At 39.9% G+C, this 21,310-nt stretch overlaps 1 long non-coding RNA gene across 1 annotated transcript in view; it reads right to left on the reverse strand.

Annotated features, from left to right (window-relative positions):
• The window catches only part of LOC121190246, a 46,840-nt gene that overhangs the window by 13,920 nt on the left and 11,610 nt on the right, over positions 1 to 21,310 (reverse strand). Inside the window, exon 2 of the long non-coding RNA XR_005894964.1 lies at positions 1,049 to 1,115. This is a non-coding gene — a long non-coding RNA (uncharacterized LOC121190246). The remainder of the gene's footprint in view (positions 1 to 1,048; positions 1,116 to 21,310) is intronic.

Consider the following 21,310-nt stretch of genomic DNA (forward strand, 5'->3'; position numbering starts at 1 on the left):
ACTGCAACTAACCACAATGCAGGATGTTTAAAAATACAGCGTACATCAAGCTAAGGCTAATTAAAGGTTTTGAGCCGCAGCAGGCTGACTGACCACGGCTAAAGGTCAGCTATGAAATGAGAACCTCAGGTGGGCAAAGATTACGTTAATATAAAGAGCATTAACACTGCATAGAGCCGCTATAAAATGGAACGCTGCTGAAAAATCCCATTCAGTGTGCTGCACTAAAAGCAGAGCAAACGTCTGTCCAGACGGATGTCATACGTGTACTCCAAGGAAAGCTAGAAGGTTGTACAGTTAACTCCCAGGGTGTAATTCTAAACCATACAACCTACTACCTCAACCCGGATGCACACATTTTCAACTAGGGTTCCTCTTCTCTATTTATGAGTATATCATCCTCTAGCCCAAAATACTACTTGTCCTCCTTAGCTAACACAAAGCTTCATCATCCTCATCCTACTTCAGGTTTAAGCCAACAAAAGGTTCTGCAACTAACAGAGAAGTTACAAACTGATGGGACATTAGAGACACTTTTAAATAAATACTGCCATGGAATTCTCATATATATATCTATATATAGATACAGATATATATATCTCACCTACACAACTGAAGCTTTTCAAACAAAAGGAAAAAAAGTTAAAAGACGACGTTCATACCACAGTGACAAAGACCCACAGAGGCGAGCTTGTGTTGTCAGATTTGCCACAAGATCGGATCTACGGGTTTGTGCCAAATGGTTATGGCCAAAGTACCAAAATAATTGAATAAAGGACTAAGGACTAAGTATGTGTGATGTGTCTCACATAATGTTATTTAAAGAGAGACGCCAATCAAAAAAACACAAGACTTGACCATAGAACTTCCCCAGTGTGCTTGACATCAGCTGACAGAGCATGACAGTGACGGTGAACTGAAAGTCTGAAGGATTGTGAGTTCAGTGCAGCTGGCATTTAGAGAAACTGCAGCAAGAGCCTTTGTTGAGATTCACCCCAAAAAAATGAAAGTTCATCACACAGATGGTGAGAGGATTGTGATAACTTACCCTTCATGGATGTGTCTTCCTCATGGGGGGTTTTGCTGCCTGGGGTCAATTTTTAAGTTCGCCTTTTCTGAAAACAGGAAAAAGAGATTTTTTAAATTCCACACAATGAGTAAGTGCTGTTTTTAAGGCCTGGTACTGCATATTTGGATTTACTTCTAACACTGGATGAACTGCAACAGTGCTTTGTGAAATACCAGCAACACTATCACTGCACAGTGTAAGAAACCAATGAGTGGTATGATGGTGAGAAAAGAAAAAGAGCAGCATTACATGCCAGTAGCTGTACTGACAACATCAGATTCACATGGGGAAAAATATTTAAGAACAAATGACTGTACATTCTTAAGTTGTTGAGCCTCGGTTTGAGAGTATCACATGCCTCAGCAGTTCCTAAATATTATTATGAGTCCATAATAATAACAATAAAGACTCTGTTGTGGACTGCTATCCCAAACTAGCCTGCAGAATTGCCATAGCAGTCCTCTTCCTGGCCAGCAGCAATGTGGCTGTGGTAAGAGGTTAGTGCAACTTAGCCAAGACTGCAGATAGCAGAAAGCTGAGCCTGAGAGGGATGCCAGTGTAATCAAGCATGCCACGGTCAGCTACCATTAACTGTGCCAGTGCCAGAGAGCCACAAACGACGGAATATTCCTACGGCTGCACTGCGACAAAGGAAAGTCTCAAGTGAGAAGAGAGTGAAAACACCACTTACCCAGATTTCTACTATCCTGTCTGATTCATCACCTCTATTTTTCTCTGTCCACACTTTCTACCTGGGTGCTTTTTTTTCTTTTTTTAATAATGAGAGGAATGAGAGGAGTGAGCTTCTAAACTGAGCTCACTGACATTACGGGTTCTGTTCAGCGATGCACTGTCCGCCATTTTCTACGAAACAAACAAGAACGAGGGAAGAAAAAACTGGATCAAAACGATTTGCTTTATTAGAAGTTACCCCCCCTCGAGTGTCTTTCACTCTTGCGCGCCTCACACCACTACAAAATCTTGGCTGGAAAGATCACATGATTTCCTACCAGAAAGCCACAGCATTCCCAGTAACTATTCTGCTGACATTGTGACATCTGCTGACATCTTTTGTCTAAATCAAAACGTTAGCCTGCCCCCTCCCAGAATCTGGCACCTTCTAGAAGGGGAGGCAGTGCAAAGGGTGGTGTGAGAAGTCATGGCAACCTCTACCTGGCAGGGTGCCCAGCACCCCGAGGTGGGGAGAAGTAGGGGCTAATGTGGTGTCGAGCAGGAATGCTCAGTGCCGTCCAAAGTCAACTCTATGGGCGTGGTGGTTGCCTAAGATTTCAGCTCAGATGCCAGAATTTTTTTGACAGAGTAAATACAAAAGACTGGATGTATGACAAACTAATGACAAACTCATCCTGTGCCTCCAGATTCAAATATGACTGAAATAAAGTTTATATGCTTCTTTCCTAAAACACAATTCATCTAAACCATGTGAGCCCATTCAGCTGACACAAACAGTAGAACAGATTTATGATATATCAAATACGTCCAGTAATGTGGCTTTGTTGGAGAGTCCAAAAAATGTTATACTGAAGAAATAGGGAACTTAATATGATTGTGTAGTAAATAATATCCTTGTTTTTTTCCCCCATACACTGCGTTTAAATTCCTCTTGAAGTCCTGTTCCTTCAGTGACTGATTAAATACAGCAAGGAGATTATTTTCAGGTTGACAAGCCCTGACTTCCAACCAGAATTTGAGTATGAATCTCTCATGAATCAACAGAAGACAAACTTGTTTTCCTATGCTGCATACATCTGCAGTTTAACCAGAACAGTAGCCAAACAGTAGCCAAACTCACTAAAGAGCAAGGTAGATTAAAGTTGTGCTCCGAGAGCCTCTCACACACCAGCACTCTCACCCAGTTTAACACCAGACTGCCGAGCAGAGCAGCATTTGACATGGAACATATTTGGAAAGACGTGTAAACAAGTGACATGCAGTGGTATATTCATGTGTGTATTTGTTATATAGTGTTTTTTATTTGATTTTAGTGAGAAAGGATGTCACTGAAACAAAGACTTTGTATCTGCTGCTAGAAATGCAGATTGTTGCGTATGTATTGATGCTATGATTCATTAAAGAAGAGCGGAGAAAGTGAATTATCCTGGTTAGAGAAGACAATAAAATATAAGCAATCAAGTGCAAAAGCCATAGAATATTTATCCAAAATCAATAGTGGCCAGTCTGTCTTACGGCTGACACTGTCGACCGCAGACGGCTGCAGAGGCCCCGGAGAAGCAGAGTAAGACCTGATTGTCTGGGCAAACAGCCTCACCTCGTCATGGCAGTTCAGTCGTTTTGTTTTTTTTTTTTCTTCATGATGCAAAATGGCGTCAATAAAGGCAGGAAGAGAGGTGCAAAAAGTTTGGAGATGCATGCAAATCATCAAAATACCACGAGATGATGTGGTCTTCACTGATGATCTGCTAATCCCACAGGCAAATGAAACAAGACAGAAATGCACGCCATTTACACAATAATGCTGAATAATGCAAACAAATGCATTCTCCAACCAGTCGACACGTTTAGATTGGCAACAAAGATACAAGCGTGATGTGATTATGATTCCAGTGAAGCAGTCTGCACCGAGCTGAGGATTAAAGGCTGATTCTTACTCTTATCTATCATCAACAACTGCTTGTAACAAAACTTTCACCAGCTGATTAAATCCAGACAGCCATCTGAAGGCAGAGGGACAGACGTGTGTGTTACACCTGCAGCCTCGAACCTGAGAAGTGTTGCACCAAAGAACAGTGCCATCACATCATTACCACCACTACACCATTACATCATGTGCATTCAACACGTTATTGCTGCTATAAAGCCACACAAACACCTGTGCTTTCCTGCACATCAAACTGCTCGGTTATGACGTGTATTTGTATTTATTGAAAATCAGCAGGTGCAGGAAACAGTGACGTCCCAGGTATGCACTGCCCCTCTGCACCTCAGCAACAATCACATTCATTTCAGATGGAGAAGCAGCCCTGTGCTATCCACTGATGAGCCATTTTTGTCTCCATGATTGGCACATCTGCTTATTAAATATGAGATGAGAGCTATTACTGGCTGAGAAGATGATGATTAACCACCACACCCACTTTAAATGCCATGTCACACAACGCTTTTGCACATAGCACACTATATATAAGACAATGAAGTGCAATTACCTACATCCTCACTGTCTATACACACAATCATTTAGTTTGTGCTATCATTGTCATTGCAGAGACAAAACAGAGCTCTAAACAAAAATGGCCATGACTCCTACTGAGCTCCTGATCTGCTCCAGCCCACATTAAACAGACTCAGCTAAAACAGTTCCAAAACATTCCCCCACTGAGAGGGTCATTTCATATCCTGAAAGGCAGGAGGCCAGGGTCAAAGTTCAAATTGGAGGGTGGGGGGTATGTGACTTCCCTTGGGGATGGGATATACCATTGTGAACCAGACAGGGGTGGAAAAATCAGACAGAGCTCTCCACCAGATAATACATAGATTGCGATAAATATTTATGGTCGGGGGGGGGGGTGGAAACAATGTGAAAGAAGAAACTATGAATGGTTGTTCTTTGTTGGCAACCATCTTTAAAAGAATGAAAATAAATGCTCTATCAATCCGAAGTTGTTCATTTGACAATTGGTGTTTTTTAAAAGTCTGACACATCACACATTTTTGTTATCTTTACTAAAACTCGGCATACTAGCAGCCAAAAGTCTGAAGGAAGATAATTTGTGCTATTTTATTTCTCCACGAGCACACCAGAGACAGGGTGTTATTTTTGGCTCAAAGCTCTTATCTCCGTTAATTTAATGTTGCCTCAAGCCGTGACAGAAAAACAGTCAACAGGTTAATCCAGACAGAATTTTATACAGTTCAGTCTAATGAGAGACATACGCATCCAGCCATTTTGTGGTGTTCGAGTATGTGACTTGACTTGCCAAGGATAGAATAACACAATAAAAACCCAAACGCTGAAATCTGACATTCTGCACAGAATATTTTGGACAAGTCTGTTTCCTGAGTTATTGTGCATACTGGAAAGAAACTGCAGACTGTGACTGGCAATGAAAGAGAGAGCTGAGGCTGCACACAGGATTTATTCTGCTTCCCCTGTAGAGAGGCCTAGTCTTACTGTGTCCTGGTCTGGCCCCTCTTTCTTAGTGTTCAGCCATTTGCAAAACAAAAAACAAGGGTGCACAAAGAATTAATATTACTTTAGTATAAAAAGAAATATAACTTCCTGACAGGAACAGGTACGTTCAAAAACTAAAAACAAGAGAGTCAGGATACTTACAGACACTGCACGAGATAAATTCTCTTGTTGTACCATGAACATTAATTTTGGAAAACTACTTCTGACCCCTATGATGCACACAGAGCAGTGTCACAGGCTTACAATCCTTTATGTGTTAACACTACAATAAAATACAGTTTAATTGGGAACAAAAGTCAAAATGAAAATTCTGTGAGCGAGCAGAGCCACCTTCTTTCTGTTCTGACAAAATCACAGCGATGCATCTCAGTATTCTGGCTTTGGGAGAGAGTTGTTGATGCTCCCAAATGTTGACTAAACTGTTTAAAACGACAGACATAATGTTTTGTGACTGCTAACCCACGGTGTAATGTTGCTTTAAAAGAGCTTTGCCGCGCAGCCAACCGGGGCGACGACTTTGACTGACCCACCTGTCTGTTGATCCTGCTGCCTAGCACCAGACTAAACACTGAGATTTTCAACCAGGCTCATTGGCTGCAGCTGACTAAGCGACAGCCAATCAGCGCACAGGGAGGGATGGATGGAGGGCGAGAATTGGATAGTGAGAGTAGAAAGGAGAGGAAGAGGCTGTGCAGAGACAACCAGACCTCATACAGACTCCAAACATGAAAGGATGCCAAGACCAAAAACTGCACAAACTACACACAACAAGTTCAACTGTCGATGTGTTCTGTTTTTTTTTTTCCACAGAACATCATCTCATCATTTTCTGTCACTGAACACAAAGAGTGTCTTTTGAGCTAAACAGATAAAAATGCTGCATCTTAATTCAAAGTCACTTGGCGACAGAGAAATAAACGGTTTCTGCTGGGATATCAAATGTTGATGCATAACAATAACAAAGTAAAAGGGCATCTGTTTCTGAATGGCACTGAATTGATTACCTGGCTTCAGACAAGGCTGCTATCAGACCGTGCTTTTACCGTCGCTAAAAAGGATCAATACCTAATGAATTCCAAACGGCGGAGTTTCAGAAACATAAATGTATCCTACACATGAGTGCATAAAGTAACCTCTATGGATCGATGAATATGACATTACACACAGCCAGAGGAATGCATCTTCTTAATTGACCTGAGCATTTTCAAATTAATTCAAACAACAATTAAAATGGATTGGGCTGTGCGGCACCTTCGTCCTGGAATCTCGGAGAGAGCTTTTTTTTCTCCATGTGTGTTCGGCTCACCTCCTGACCCGGCCTTGTGTTTTAATTACCTCTGTCTCCTATCAGGCAGCACAGGCAATACGACAAAAACAATGGAGAAATGAAAGGCTTAGTTTAGCATTTACATAGTGATAGAATTAGCAGCAAGCACCGATAAGGTTAGCATTGTCATCAAATCAAATGTAATTAAAGGACACAGCTGCTATACAGAAATGTTAACTAAAGATTGGACAGAATCCATTGATGAATCCCGTCGACATTCAACGCATTTTGTGTGATCTAGTAACAACTGTTAGTGTGATGTGTTTTCATGGCTTTCATTACCTTCTTAGAAGCAGACACTTGTTTTAAGGCGCTTTAATATTATAATTTTCCACCTTAACACCAAACCAAATAAAACATGATTCAAACAGACAGAGCAACTTTGAAAATCTTCCTGTGATAATTGATTGGATAAATTCTCATTGTGTGCTCATAAGAAGTCAGGTGAGTAGGTAGATGCATGGTTTCCATTTTAACATTTGCTGTTGTTCATGTGCTCTGCCATTAGAAGAGATGCTTGTGGAGAGAACTGACAAATGCTCTTGACATTAAAAAGCAAAGCAATATTTAATCTGGAGGCTCTTACTGAGCTGTGCTTTACTGCTATTAGTTCATTATAAATATATAACACAGTAATAAACCAGGAGAGGACGAAACAACACAGGCGAGCTGAAATTCATAAATACAACTCAACTACAAAACACTCCCTACTGAAAGAGGTACAAGAGGTTATGTCATTATTCTGTATAAAATTCAGATTTATTTTACTGTTACTTAAAGAGTACTCAGACGTATTCTTTAAAGAGCATCAGTATCTGGTACATCCCCAAAGGTTATTTGAGGAATCAGTGCTAATTCAATACCGTGCTCTAGTTTTACCCAACATGAGTAATGATGCCAAACTAAGAGACAGTTTTTAGGCTCTGCCTGCCGTCTAAGATCTAACCGACAAATGTGTAAATTTCAAAGAAACTTAAGAAACGTTATATGGCACAAACAATTTTCCACAGGCCATCTCCAGAGAAGCAGGCCGTAATTGACAACATTAAGGATGACTTCTCATTTAGGAGGCAGAAAAGGCAGTTATCATAATGATACCTTCTCTGTGCGTGTCCTCACCAAATGCTTTTCCCAAAGATAATGCAGCCGCAGAACCTCTCATTATCAAAGCAATCGCCTGACAATGGGAAGAAGAACACTTGAAATTACGTGAATTAGAGTACGACTATGGAAAAATGACTGCCGATTCAAGACTTTAATTAGGCTCTTGCAAAACAATCAGACACAATTAGGAGGTACCAGTCAATAAGCTAAAACTCATAAGCAAGTGGAGATGAATTAATATTTGATGATTTTTAAATGGCTATTTGAGCTCAGAAGCATTTTGCTCACAGTTGGGTACTAGCTAGTGGAAAGTCTCCACATGTCTTATTGTGGCTAATAAAGCAGGTGACTTGCAGGTAAATCAGCAGGTGAATCAGCACTGCCTTCAGATGGAAACGACCATTAGCTTGTAATTGACTTCCTAAGCACCGTCTGAGAGGGTCCAGAGACATGCTCTGAATCCTGAAGACGTCCACAGTGCGCACAGTCCACAGATATCAGCGAGGTCACACAACAACTTTCAACCTAAAACTTTCACACAAACAAACAGTTTCATGTCATAGCCAAAGTCTGTAAGATGCCACATGTAATAACAACACTGCCATCCATTCATGTTGATGTCAGGAATAATATCAAAATGAGCCACCTTTACATTATTAAAATTATTATGATTTCCTGCCTTTTGGAGCTATTAGATAATCTGCCCCAAATTATGTTTTATTGTCCTTTTTACCTGCAGAAAACATGATGATCATGAAGAGGATCCACAGCCACAGAGATATTACAGCAAAAGGTTTTACCCAAGACTTTTACTCAAGTGGGAAACAAACTCTAAACCTACAGGCAAAGTCAGGGTTACTAAACTATTACAGTTTATAAGACAACCACTGAGCTCTGAAAGTTTCTGTCTGCGCATTCATTTTAATTAAAAAGAGGGCATATATATTCATGATGCAGCTTTCTGGTAATTGGTTATTTAGAATAATCACTTGTGTAATTGAAAAATATTATCACATTAGTTTTAATAAGTGATATCTAAAAACTGCACTTCACCAAGAAAGAACCTTTTATCTCCAAGCACAAAAAGTCAAGTCAGTTTTATTTATTTAGCACCAAATTATAGCAGAAGTTATCTCAGGGCACTTTTCATTTAGAGCAGATCGAGACTCTACTCTTTCTAATATTATTTACAGAGACCCAACATTCCCCCATGAGCACGCACTTGGCAACAGTGCTGAGGAAAAACTGTCTTTTGACAGGTAGAGACCTCGAGCAGAGCCGGGCTCTGGCTCTGGGTCTGACGAAGGTCTGCCTCCCCCGGTTGGGTGGAGAGAGAGAAAGAGAGAGAAAGTGATGGGTATCGAAGCAGAAGATTTGTAACTGAGCTTTTAAAACATCTGTCTATGCTGATATTAAGCCAGCCTTCCCACAAATATTCATTACAAAGTGCCTGAATTAAAGTAAATATTTGGGGGGGGCAAGGGCTCATTTGGATTTCAGACATTTTCACAGCACAGAAATGTGCAATTTAAATTGTGTTACCAACCTGAACTGTTCAAGACTCTCATAAAGAAAGTAAAAATATTTCCTATTTTTTGGAAAAAATAATAGTCATAAATATGGCATACATTTGAATACCTAAAGTCAAGTAACATAAAAATCTTTTATTAACTTTGAATCTAAAATGCTGTATGAAAATTTACAAAAAAAATAAAAATGCACAGAGCTGTAGGGTCGACTCCGATGAAAGAAAATAAACCTACTTTGATTTATCTTTTTAAAACAATGTAACTGCTCATTCGGAGAATATGACTGTGATATCACACAAAACAAAAAGGGCAAGTCAGACTGGGACTGGCCAAGTATAACACAGATAAAAGACATGCTGCAAAGACCAGTGGAACTGACAACTGTGCAACACTGTATTATGTACTGGATTTATTCTGCTAGAGCTCTATGATCTCCAGCATACACCCAGATCCATATGATGCATGTAGACCCACAGTTTACTGTGTGATAGGTCTAAATGTATACGATGGAGCAGGACTTACAGCATGAAATCACATGCAGCTGGTCACGGCAATAAAGTCAGGCATCTGTCCAAAGTTCATGTCCATCCATTTGGAATTAAACCATTTGTCTTAGATTATCATTTCTCTAGCCAGCTTTTATAAACGCGTGAAATATCCTCACATGGCCTGGAGGGGTGTGTGTGTGTGTATGTGTGTGTATGTGTGTATATGTGTGTATAGGAGGTCTTGGAGGGAATTCTGCAGAGATGAGCTCCAGTTGAAAACATGTGGCTCCTCTCACCCCAAAGCCATGTAGCCTTACAGAGCACATGTCAGTCAGCCGTGACTGCAGGCAGGGCAAGCAGGATGGGACAGAGCAGGGATTATAAGGCAGCCTGGTGTTTCCACTGGGGTCTCCCCTGCTGGGCTACATGGTCCCAGCTCCCTTTGTCTGCTGTTAACCCGTTAAATCCCGCGGAAGAGCCCATTCAGAAATGTGTCACACACCCCGGGGGTGCATTTTGTGTGGAATAATCATCTTAAAGAGGTTACATAGCATTGCCAATGATTCCACCCCCCCCACCCACCCACCCACTCCACTCCACACACACACACACACACACACACACACACACCCCACACACACATTCATTTGTTTCCTGATGTGTTTGCAATTTTTTTTTATTGTCAACTCTTGTCTTAAGTTTCTTCAAACACCTTTAGATGACATCCTTTAAGAGGATGTCTCAGTGTAGTCAATCAACACCAACACACTCATGTTGAAACGACTCTTTCAGCCATTCTTTGTGTGGTTAAGAAGGATATTGGCTTTTGAATTTTATAGGAGGGTGTTACACTTCTTTTCACTCTCTGGATACACACTGCTTCGTAGTATTTCAGCATTACAGACCAGGCACTTCTGCTCTCTCCTGTGCTGTTGTGTTGAACATACTTTGCAGCTGACTGCATCCTGGCTGTGTGCGTTTTTGTGCTATAAGCTGAGATACAGAGCACACACGCGGGAAATGTTGTGGGTTCACTGAGAGAAAGTGTAATTATACTGCAGTAATGCCCTCCATGATTAATGATGTGGGCCTCTGAAACCAAACCATCGGGCCAATAGCAAATTACCACTATAAAAATAAACCATGATGTGAACAGGTCAGCGAGGCCAGAGCACAAAATGTCTCTTAGTGTGTATTTATATACGGTGTATGAGCGAACGGGGAACGAGCTCTAGTAACCCAATTAGTGTTGGTCCACTGTCAGAGACCAGCTCCATCTGCATCAATGTTACACGGCTCTGCAGTCACACAAAAATGTTTTTTTTTTGTGAAAGGATGAGATGAACTCAGACACGCAATTAGAAGGAAAAAAAAAAAGACAAAGTTGGAGCCTCACGTCTCTTTGAACGAAGTGTTTAGCAAGTCTGAGTAATGTCATTAGAGCTGAGAAAGAAAGAACAAGAGAAAAAAAAAGACATTTGTATCATTGTCACTGCTCTGGGCCCCGAATGTGCTGCAAATAAATATCAAATGTACAACCGCATGACATAATTCGTTTGGCATAAATTATTCCCAGAAATAAAGCAGCTTTGGCGAAATCTGAAAAAGCAAAATGCTCCTACGACTAAACTGCTCCACACTAAATTCCTGAAACGTCTCTTAAGCACTGCAGAGTCAAGTTCACATTTCTTGTCAAACACTGACTACACTGCTCTGCGCATAACCACATTTGATTAGTTCTCCACAGCACCCTGCATGCAACAACACACACACACACACACACACACACACACACACACACACACACACACACACACACACCCTTCTCAGATGGAGAGCACTTGACTCGTACCCAAATTGAACTCTTATGCACTCTACTTCTATGAAAGATAATGCCTTTTTGTAGTCAAACAGCAATGGAGTATTTCATTGAGAGCATGGCACTCAAAGTAGCAGCAATCAGGAAATCTTGTGGTTATGAATCAACATTTGGAGACGCCTGAGCTGGTGTCACAAACATAACAAGTGTGCAATTATTTGCCAGTGCACAAAGAGACTTGGCACATTTTTTTAGTGTATTTTTTTTAACCAAGTCTCTGCCAGAGTTAAATCAGAAAGAAGAATCTAAAACAATGGCAAAAAAAATGTTTTTTCTTATTTCTAAAATGTGTAACAGATCATAAAGTGAGTGACAATTAACTAAATAATTTAACAGCCAGTAACTAATCTCAAATATTCACAGAACCACACACACACACACCATCCTAAAAATGTCACTGAGTATAACTGATACGGTCACGGGAACATGAAGCGTTCCAAAATAAAATCAAATAATATCGAATTAAAGCAGAATATTAACTGTTATATCAACAGTAGAGCTGACGATGTTTGAACGTGAGCATTTGTGTTGTTTTTTTTTTTTTTTCTTTTTCTATTTCTGAAATCTGCACTCAGATCACAGAGGGGAATCCTTGAGGGGTGAATAAAGAGCTACCTGTCTGGACTTCATGCTACACTGATCATTATCCCTGTTATGACAGTGATTTTTGTTTCTGTTTCTGATAATTCACTCGTATGGTTTACAATGGAGTTTCACACTTGTCAGCACCCCTTTAAGTGGCATCTTCATAAATTCCAGCATCCAGATGCTGGAATGAAATGAGCAAAACACAATGTTTCACTGCAAGTAATTCATCTGACTTTATTGCACATTCAAACTGATAATTAATGACCCATTAAATGCATGGCCCGTGGTTTCTTATGAGTATGTAGTTGAAGTGTGCATTGCATCTTAGCATCAATCAGATGAAAGCCTGACAAACGGCCCCATTCTTTTTTAATAACAATAAATCAAAGCGCGCACATGGCCGTCTCTCTGAGACAGAGATAATCAAAAGCAGAGAGTGAGATGGCCAAACATCATGTCTAATGTCCCAACAAACTGAGGATCAACTGTTTCCAATTAGGATTACAAAGACACATGCAAAATATAGAATGAACCCATCCACCCTGTTTCCCTTGATACACACACACACACACACACAAAAAAACAATATTTTACACGTTTGCTGTTTAGAAAAAATAAATAAATTCAAATAGTAAATCATTTTTATAGGTCCTTCTTTATGGCATATTTCTTTCTTAAACAAGAGATGAGAAAATGCTTGCGGTTGCACACAGCCTCGTGCACCGTGGTCCAAGTTAGTTTTCATTTCTCACTTCTTTCATTGCCGTTTAATCCAGTCACATCAGCTCCCTGAGCAGGTGAAGTCAGCCAAAGACTTTCCCACGGTCTGAGAGCAAATCCAACGCCCCGAGCCCTTCCTGAGGGCCGGCCATCTGTCCGTTCTGTTTGGAGTGTGTTAGGGGGTAAAGCGTCAGCTGCATGACCAAATTCAACGTTCCAACACACCCCTCCTTCATGAAGAAAAGCCCAAAGCATCCATTCATCTCAACACACACACACACACACACACACACACACACAGCTTGTGCCCAAACACAAACAAATCAACAAACAAACAGACAGATGTGACTCCTCACATTCGGCAGATTTTCAATCCAAAGCCCTCACGCACACATTCACTGTTATTGTAACGATTGTTGTTGATCTGTTAACACCTGCCTATAAACACCGACATTTTTACCAGGGTACAGTTTTCTGCTTGTTAAGAGCAATAAATGTTAAAAGGACAAATTCCTGCAAAAAAGCAAAAATGTGTTCAATGCATAGTTTCCATTCCCTCCTTCCTCTTTTTATGTTTAAAACATGAAAGTTGCTGGTTGAGGAGAACCCTCATTAAGATGATATCTCTGCCTCTCCACAAAGGAGTTCACCACATAAACCTTGACCTTTGCTCCCTCTGAGAATAAATCATCTGAGCCACTGACTTCCACAGAACAATACACTTTCACACAAGAGCAGCCCGAAACACAGACCTAGCAAATTTGAGAACATCATCGCGGCTCGTCTTAAAAAATTGTCTTACTTTGAATTAGGATTTGCCGAGATCATGTGACGCATTTCTTTCTTTCTCGAGCACATGCTGCCGCCCCCATCCCAAAGCATTCCCCCCTACTCTTTTTTCCCTCCTCAAACTGACGTGCTATCATTTTATTTCCCCTCTCAAAGAGCGACTCTGCCGCTGGTGGATATGGTCCTCGCCCCGGCCTGACGCATTTTTAAAATGCGTGACATTGCCTCTGTGGGAGCATGAGAACGGAGCTTCCTCAATAGTAGGGTCCCCATACCCGGCCCGTAACCATGGAAGCAGATGCCTGCCCTCCCGGCCCTCCTTACCTCCTGTCGATCGCGGCTGTGAGCTGCTTCGGCAGTGAAAAGAGGCTATGCCTGCCTTTCTCCTCGCTCTGACCGAACTTGCCCCACTCCTCAAAAGGAGCCATTGAACAGGTCACTGGTCTAGACTTGTTTGCACGGTCCAGGGAGCAGCCTTGATGTAACCCTTGCTCTCCTCTCTCTCTCTTTCTCTCTCTGCCTGCCACACCAGCCGCCCAGCGACTGCAGACTGTGGAGGGGTGGCGGGGGGGACATTGGAGACGTGGATTTGAAAAGGAGCCCGTCCGATTTTGCCATTGTGCCTTTTCATTCATCGATCGAATGAATATCGAACCTTCTGTCCCTGTGTGTGTGAAACGGATAGCTTAGCAAGCATTTTTTTTCCCTCTCTTCTCAGGTCTGCGTTGTGGGCCCAGAGCTGTGCTTCCTTTTCTCACTATTTGTAAGAATGTCAGTTTTGTTTAAAACATTTTTTTTTCTTCTTTAACAATTCCTGCTAAGTTTGATTTTGATGTGGTCTGATATCTGGATAAGTGATTGATGCAGAAATTAGTTGTAGCAGATTTCATCATTCATTCTGATCACTGTGTTTGACTTCAGTACAGATTTTTGATGTTTTAATTAATGATTAAAGGCATTTCTACATGTGAAAAAAAAAACAAACTAAAATCATGTTATAGTGATTTAAAATCAACAACGGCCACAAAATGTTTGAGAATTATAATGAATCAGGAAATGAGCAGCTGGCATGAGGTGCAATCAGGGGTGTGAAGCAATTATATATTTAATTTTTAATGCATTTGCTACACCCCTAAAATAAATCTAAACCCTTTGGATTAAATACTGAAATCATTTTGGGGAGACAAAAAAGGCAAAATAGATAAAAACCTTAAAGTGAAGCTTTATTTCTAAGAGCTGCTGTTTGTGGCAGACATTTCTTAAGGGCTTCTTTATTTCCTTATTTCCTATCATTGTTAATTTTCCTGAGTAACATTTCATTATTTTATAGATCAAGAATTAATGTTCAGTTATTCGATTTTCTGAGCCACACGTATATTTTTCAGTTTAGACAAAATGACACGTAAAAAATAATTTCAAGTAAAAAAAATACACTGAATTTTTTGGGTCATGACAATCAACAGCAATTACCCAGATATAATCATTACATCAGGGCAGCTAAAATTATATACACGCTTTATATTAACATAAAGTGTGTGTGTTTACATATTGACCTCTTGCAGTAAATGGTTATGGGGGAACATCTGACAGGGCAGTGGAGAGAGAGAGAGAGAGAGAGAGAGAGAGAGAGAGAGAGAGACAGGGCAGGAGAGCTCTGATGACAGTTTTAGTAAAAGGTGAAACGATCAATGTCAACATATCAATATTGTTCAATCAGGGACGAGGCCACAGATAAAGTGACTATCTGTGTTCAATATGATTCATACAGCAGCACTCCTTCTGTTGTTGAAATGACACGTGATTTGATGACTTGTCATCATTTCTCTTAAACAGCTTTTTAAAATCGGTGTAGAGAGAAAAAAGCAGAATTCATCCCTGCTGTGTTTTTCATGATTTATCGTATAAACTGAAATGTGTAAATGCACAGAATCTAATTAATAAATACTCACAAATCACTGACATTATCTTGATCATATTAACATTTTTTTTTTTACAAAAGAAATTTTAAATAGACGATGCATTCTAAGAGCCACAGGTAAATAATTCTATTTCAAATGGGTTTAGTTGCATAATGACAGTTAAAAGCACAAAATAAAATAAGGTGAAAAACTAATTGTTATGATTGTATACGGACTATTTACAATAAAATTTAGAAAGCAAAGTCTGCAAAGAAGAGCAGTTGTAGCGTCCATGTTCCATGTGACAAGTTGCCATGCAGGGGCCAATCAAAGGGGGCAGAAGGGGGAACAAAACAGGGCAGAAAATGAGCAAATTCAAAGGCAGAGGAGGAAAGCAAAGGAACCAGTGAAGTAAGAAGGCAAAGGCATTGTGTTCGCACAACAATCAAGGCTGCTCCCACAGTGAGTACCAGGCCTGCCTCCGAACATATTGCTACTACCACAACCCACATCCAAACAGTACAAAACCAAAGGGCTACAGCAGGAGGTCTGCTACTGGTTTTTTAGAAAACGCGGCTTTATGTGAAAATAAATGACGTAATTAAACAGACAGAAAAGCAGCGTCGCCAACAACCAGGACAAATTCTTTTCCAACAATCCTGCATTTGTATTGAATCACTTTGGGTTTTATGAGATTAAAATTCAGCAGGATTATAATGTGAGAAAAATCTAAAATCAAAAATAATAATTCTGACAAATACTGTCAAAAAAATGTCTAATACTAAAGGCTTCTGAATACTTTTGTATCAGTGCCATTTTAAATGCCAATTTGGAACAAAAAAGGTAATAACAATATTAAAAATGAGTCATAATTTTAAAGAGTAAAAAAACATATGGAATTAAGTGTGAACTGTTTAAGATGAATATACTTTTAATGCATTCTTCGCTACTTAAAAGTAATTACATAAAAATAAAGAGGGTTTACAAAATAAAGTCCCCAAAATACTGCTGAATATTATTCATCCTTTTATTATGAAAAAAAAAACGTGATATAATAACAACAGAAGTAGTATGTTGAAAATAGAGCTGGCTGATCTGAGCAGGAACAATGGTGGAGAAGGGGGTTGGGGGCAGGCAGGGGGGGGGGGGGGGGGGGGGTGCGAGTGGGTGGGTGTGGGTGGGTGTGGGGGGGGGTCCTCGACTGAAACAACATACAACAACACACTGACAGGGACAGGCTGGCCAAATCTGCCACAAAGACACGCTCAACCTTCCTGTCTCATATTACACACCAGCACGAGCCAATATTTTAGAGAGCTACAATATACAAAATAAAATGATTAAAAGAGATTTGTGCACAGTAAGAAACAAAATACAGCAGGGAAGCTTTTCTTGTTCAAATCATTTTCAAACTGAACCAGCTCCAAATTGTCCAGACTTCTTGAATGTGTTTTGATACACCACGTCCTAAAATAAATAGAGAAATAAAATTTTTATTTCTTTTAATGAAGTATGTCTTTTTTTCATCATCTCAAATTATCTGCAGAGGAGTGAAACAGAAAGACAGACCTGGTATTGTTCGTATTAGCACAGCCACATTCTGGTTTTAACTTAATGACAAGCAGAGCAAAAAAAAAAAAGAAAAATAATCTACTAAAAGATAACAAAGAACAGTGTTGGATTTCAGTGCACCACTCACTGTCTCTGCACCTCACACACACACACACAAACACACACACACCCTCCAACAACAGCTTTGGCAGATGTTCCCTGGGACATACAAGTAAACCAGTGCCCCATCATCACCATCATCCTGCCTGGAAACAGTGGCAGCCGAATGCCAAGAGCAGCTCCTCAACGTCTGCTCTCCCTGCCGCAAAGACACGACCCAGTGTCAGCAGAACACACGCATCATTACAAGGCAGCGAAGCTAACCAAATACAAGGGAGAGTTTGCAAGGGATGAGAAGTTCCAGCTCTCACTCTCTGATTTCGGATTTTTTTCCCCCCTTGTCTCTGAACTGATCCTGTCCCGGTCTCCTGAATGCAGATTGAGCAGCCAGCAAACCGTGTGACTACAGCTTACATGTGACATATCTGAGCAGCTACCATTCATTTTAATGTCAGCCGAGCTGAGGAAGAAGACCAAGGCTCTGCTGTTGGTAATTAGAGTTTGACTGACATGAATAAAAGAATGAACTTAAGTCACGCTAAAGTCAGCGGTTACATTTCTGGTAGTATATGTAAAGAAAAAAAAAGTGCACACACACATTAATGTATATAAATATGTATGTGTATATATACAAAATGATTAAACAATATTAAAAAAAACATGAGTAGGAAATAAAATCTAATTGCAGCTTTACAAATTGCTCTAATGTAGCTGTGGTCAAGAAAGTACAGTGACAGGCTAAAATACATTTTTTTAATAAAAGGCAAATATCATCCCAGGCTATCGCCACACAAACTGACCAGTCTAACACTGCTACTAACCTCTGTGACACACACAAAAACCTCTGAGTTGAACTAACTTAGACACCATGATCTGTTGTCCCTTCTCAGGGCCACAAAGGCATGTGTCTCCCTCCCTCAGGTCAAGCCCATAGGCTGCTGCACAAAAGCACAGAGAGCATCATAATCTCCTAAACCCCCTGGAGTCAGCCCTGCTCAAAATCCACAATGCTAAGCAGATCCCAAACATCTTCACTATATTATCTACCTCATGCTGTTTCACTGAAGTTGGCTTCTGTGTTAAAAAAAAAAAAATACAACTCACATTTAATTATAGCTATTTATTAAAATGTTATTCTTCAGCATTGAAGTGTAATTAAACAGGTCGTCTTAAGAAAACTCTGTCTGTATGAAAACTTGCTCTCACTAGCTGAGATGAAATACCACACTGAACGCCCCTGTAGATCACTGTGAACAGCTATGATCCTTGTGTATGAAAGGCAGCTCGTGTATTTTTCTCAGTGAGTGCTGGGTCTCAGGCGAACACCATCACTGTCACCAAAGTCAAACTTCGAGCTTTTGAAGGTGCTTTAGAAGGTGAATTGGGACAAAGGGCCCCTCACCATAACTGCTACTCAAAGCACTGTTTAATTAGGTGTAGAGTAACAAATCCTCCCCATTCAGTGGCCGGACACTTGTGGTGTTGGAGGGGAGTGTATCGTTGGTGAAAGACTCCCGTCATAACACTAGAGGAGTGTCCCCTCCCTCACAAAGACACACACTGATTCAACTAATGCCTGTGTGTTAACAAGCCCATCGTCTGCTTCTCTAACTCATTGTCTCTTGAATGGGTGCTAATGGAGAGACAAAACAGCACACACACACACACACACACACACACACACACACACTGAGGCCCTCCTGCAACACACTGCTCTTTTTATAGACTGAGACTGGACACTTGTGTTTATAAGTTGTGGACATACCATGGGTCAGCGTGTTGTGTGTTATACTGCAACTGAATTTAACAATGAACAATGAAAATATAATAAAACTAGGGAAAAAAAACAGAAATGTTCAAATAAAATGAAAATGAAACAGAAAACAATTCTATTAAGGTAAATTCACCAGAAAAAAAGGTGCTGAATTTAATATTTAATATTATTCAAAATATTTAATAGTAAAGAAAAATGTAACACACTATTAAAATGAAAATAAATGTTACTGTAACACATGCAAAACTGAGTCCTGAAATCTTTGTGAAATAAATAAAAATCAGCTTTTTTTTTTAAAAACTCTCTATTTTTTAAACAGATGTTTGGTATTAAATTAAATTGAATTAGAAAATAATAGTTGCGCTTCTTTTGTTTATCATTTATTTTTATATTTTATTTACTTTTATCATATTTTGTATTTTCAATTTTGTAAAATGTTTGTATGCTTAAAATAAACAAAAGTACTGAGATAATTATGGAGACACACAAATTTGAAATAAAGGATTTGTTACTAAATTAATTAAAACTCGACAGGCACACTTTTGGTAACTGCCTAGATGTATAAAAGACAAAGTAGCTCAGACCAGGGCTGAATATGGGTGGTGGACTCTAATCCTGAAGGACAAAACCAGCATATCCACCGAGACAAATCTTGTTTGATGGATCCCTGCTGCTAGATCCAACCGCAGCAGTCCGGCCTGGGAAGCCCATTGTATCAGAGGCGCTCAAGAAGGAAACACACTAAAAATGTATTAGAAACGGGACTCTTCAAATACAATATTAATTCACGGACAGCAGAGTAAAAGCAAATTATCTTAATCCAACAGAGGCCCGTGCATTCTCTCAGGGGCAACGCACAGTTTTAATACTGTTGTTACAGTGTTCTCACACAAAACCACCAAAAATCTTGGTAAATATTTTTTTTTAATATTTTGCTTGTCTCTTTCTATTAAATATATTTAGTTTTACACTAAAATGTATATTTCTATTTTAATTGCAGCTATTCTAATAAAATAAAATATATATATTCTCTCTCGCTCTCTCTCTCTCTATATATATATATATGTATATATTTATATGTATATATATATATATATACATACACACACACATATACATATTCTTTCATGCGCATTTTGGTAACACATTCTCTTTTTAACCTAAATGCAGATAAACAAATGAGTCAAATTTAATAGCTAAATGAAATAATGTGATAAAAAAAAAACTCTAGCACTTAGTGCTCTTTACATTTTAAGCATTTCATTATTCAGGTATTCCCTGATTTTTTTTTGGCCAGTTCAACAACTAAAATATATTTTAAAAGAAAAAAACAACAACAACATAAATCAAAGATAAAGGAATAAAAGTCAAAATGTCTCCTTACTGCTCTGAGAGCACCGTCATGGGGTTATGGTGACAGTTTGGCTGGAGGAAAGAGGGAAGTGAGGGTTAACAAAAATAAAAGATTTGAGAGAAAAAAGAGGAGCATATTGCAACCCTGGCGTCTCCCTGGGATTTAGCATGGCTGTCTGTGTATGCGTAAGACAGAGAAAGTGACAGAGAATGAGATGGCGCTCAGTGTTCCCAGGTGCTCAAGTGTATCTAATTGCGTGAGTCCAATTATAAGCATCTGCTTTTTTTCATGTGTAGTGTAAGCGTTACGTATGTGAGGACACAGACGCGTGTGTTGCAGCTGAAAATGCTCTCGGCTCTCAGCTCCGTGGTCTGAGGGCAGAGGCCGGGCAGTGCCTTTAAGCCAGCTCTGGGTCAGTCCAAACACTGGCAGCTATTCATGACCAGATCAAGTTGATGTGAGATTCTGTCCCTCCTCTGCCCCACATTTCCATATGAATGTGGAATATGCTAAAGAAAAAAAAACAAGCAAGATCCTTGTCCCAGGGAGCCACTGCAGGGTGAGAAAACACACATTTGCAAGGAGGACTCCACATCCTCCCCCATGGCAAATAACAGAAATATTGGCATCATAAGCGCATTTAAACAGAATAATGAAAAAGAGAAAGAAAAAACACTCACACACACATACGCACAAACTCTTTCTCTCTATCTTCTCTCCACACACATTCAAACCCAGCCAAGGTCAACGCTGCTATCAGCCTAGCAGCTTATGAATCAAAACACAATTGCATACACATATGTAGAGATGCTTTATCATGTCTGGACACACACACAGACACACACACACACACACACACACACACAAACACAAGAACAGCTCCATGCAGGCTACATCCCAGTCGCTCTGTATAAAGGCTTTCGCCAGACAAAGGGTTTGTCCTGAAAGA

The sequence above is a fragment of the Toxotes jaculatrix genome, chromosome 12 (assembly GCF_017976425.1).
Source record: "Toxotes jaculatrix isolate fToxJac2 chromosome 12, fToxJac2.pri, whole genome shotgun sequence".
Taxonomy (NCBI): Eukaryota; Metazoa; Chordata; class Actinopteri; family Toxotidae; genus Toxotes; species Toxotes jaculatrix.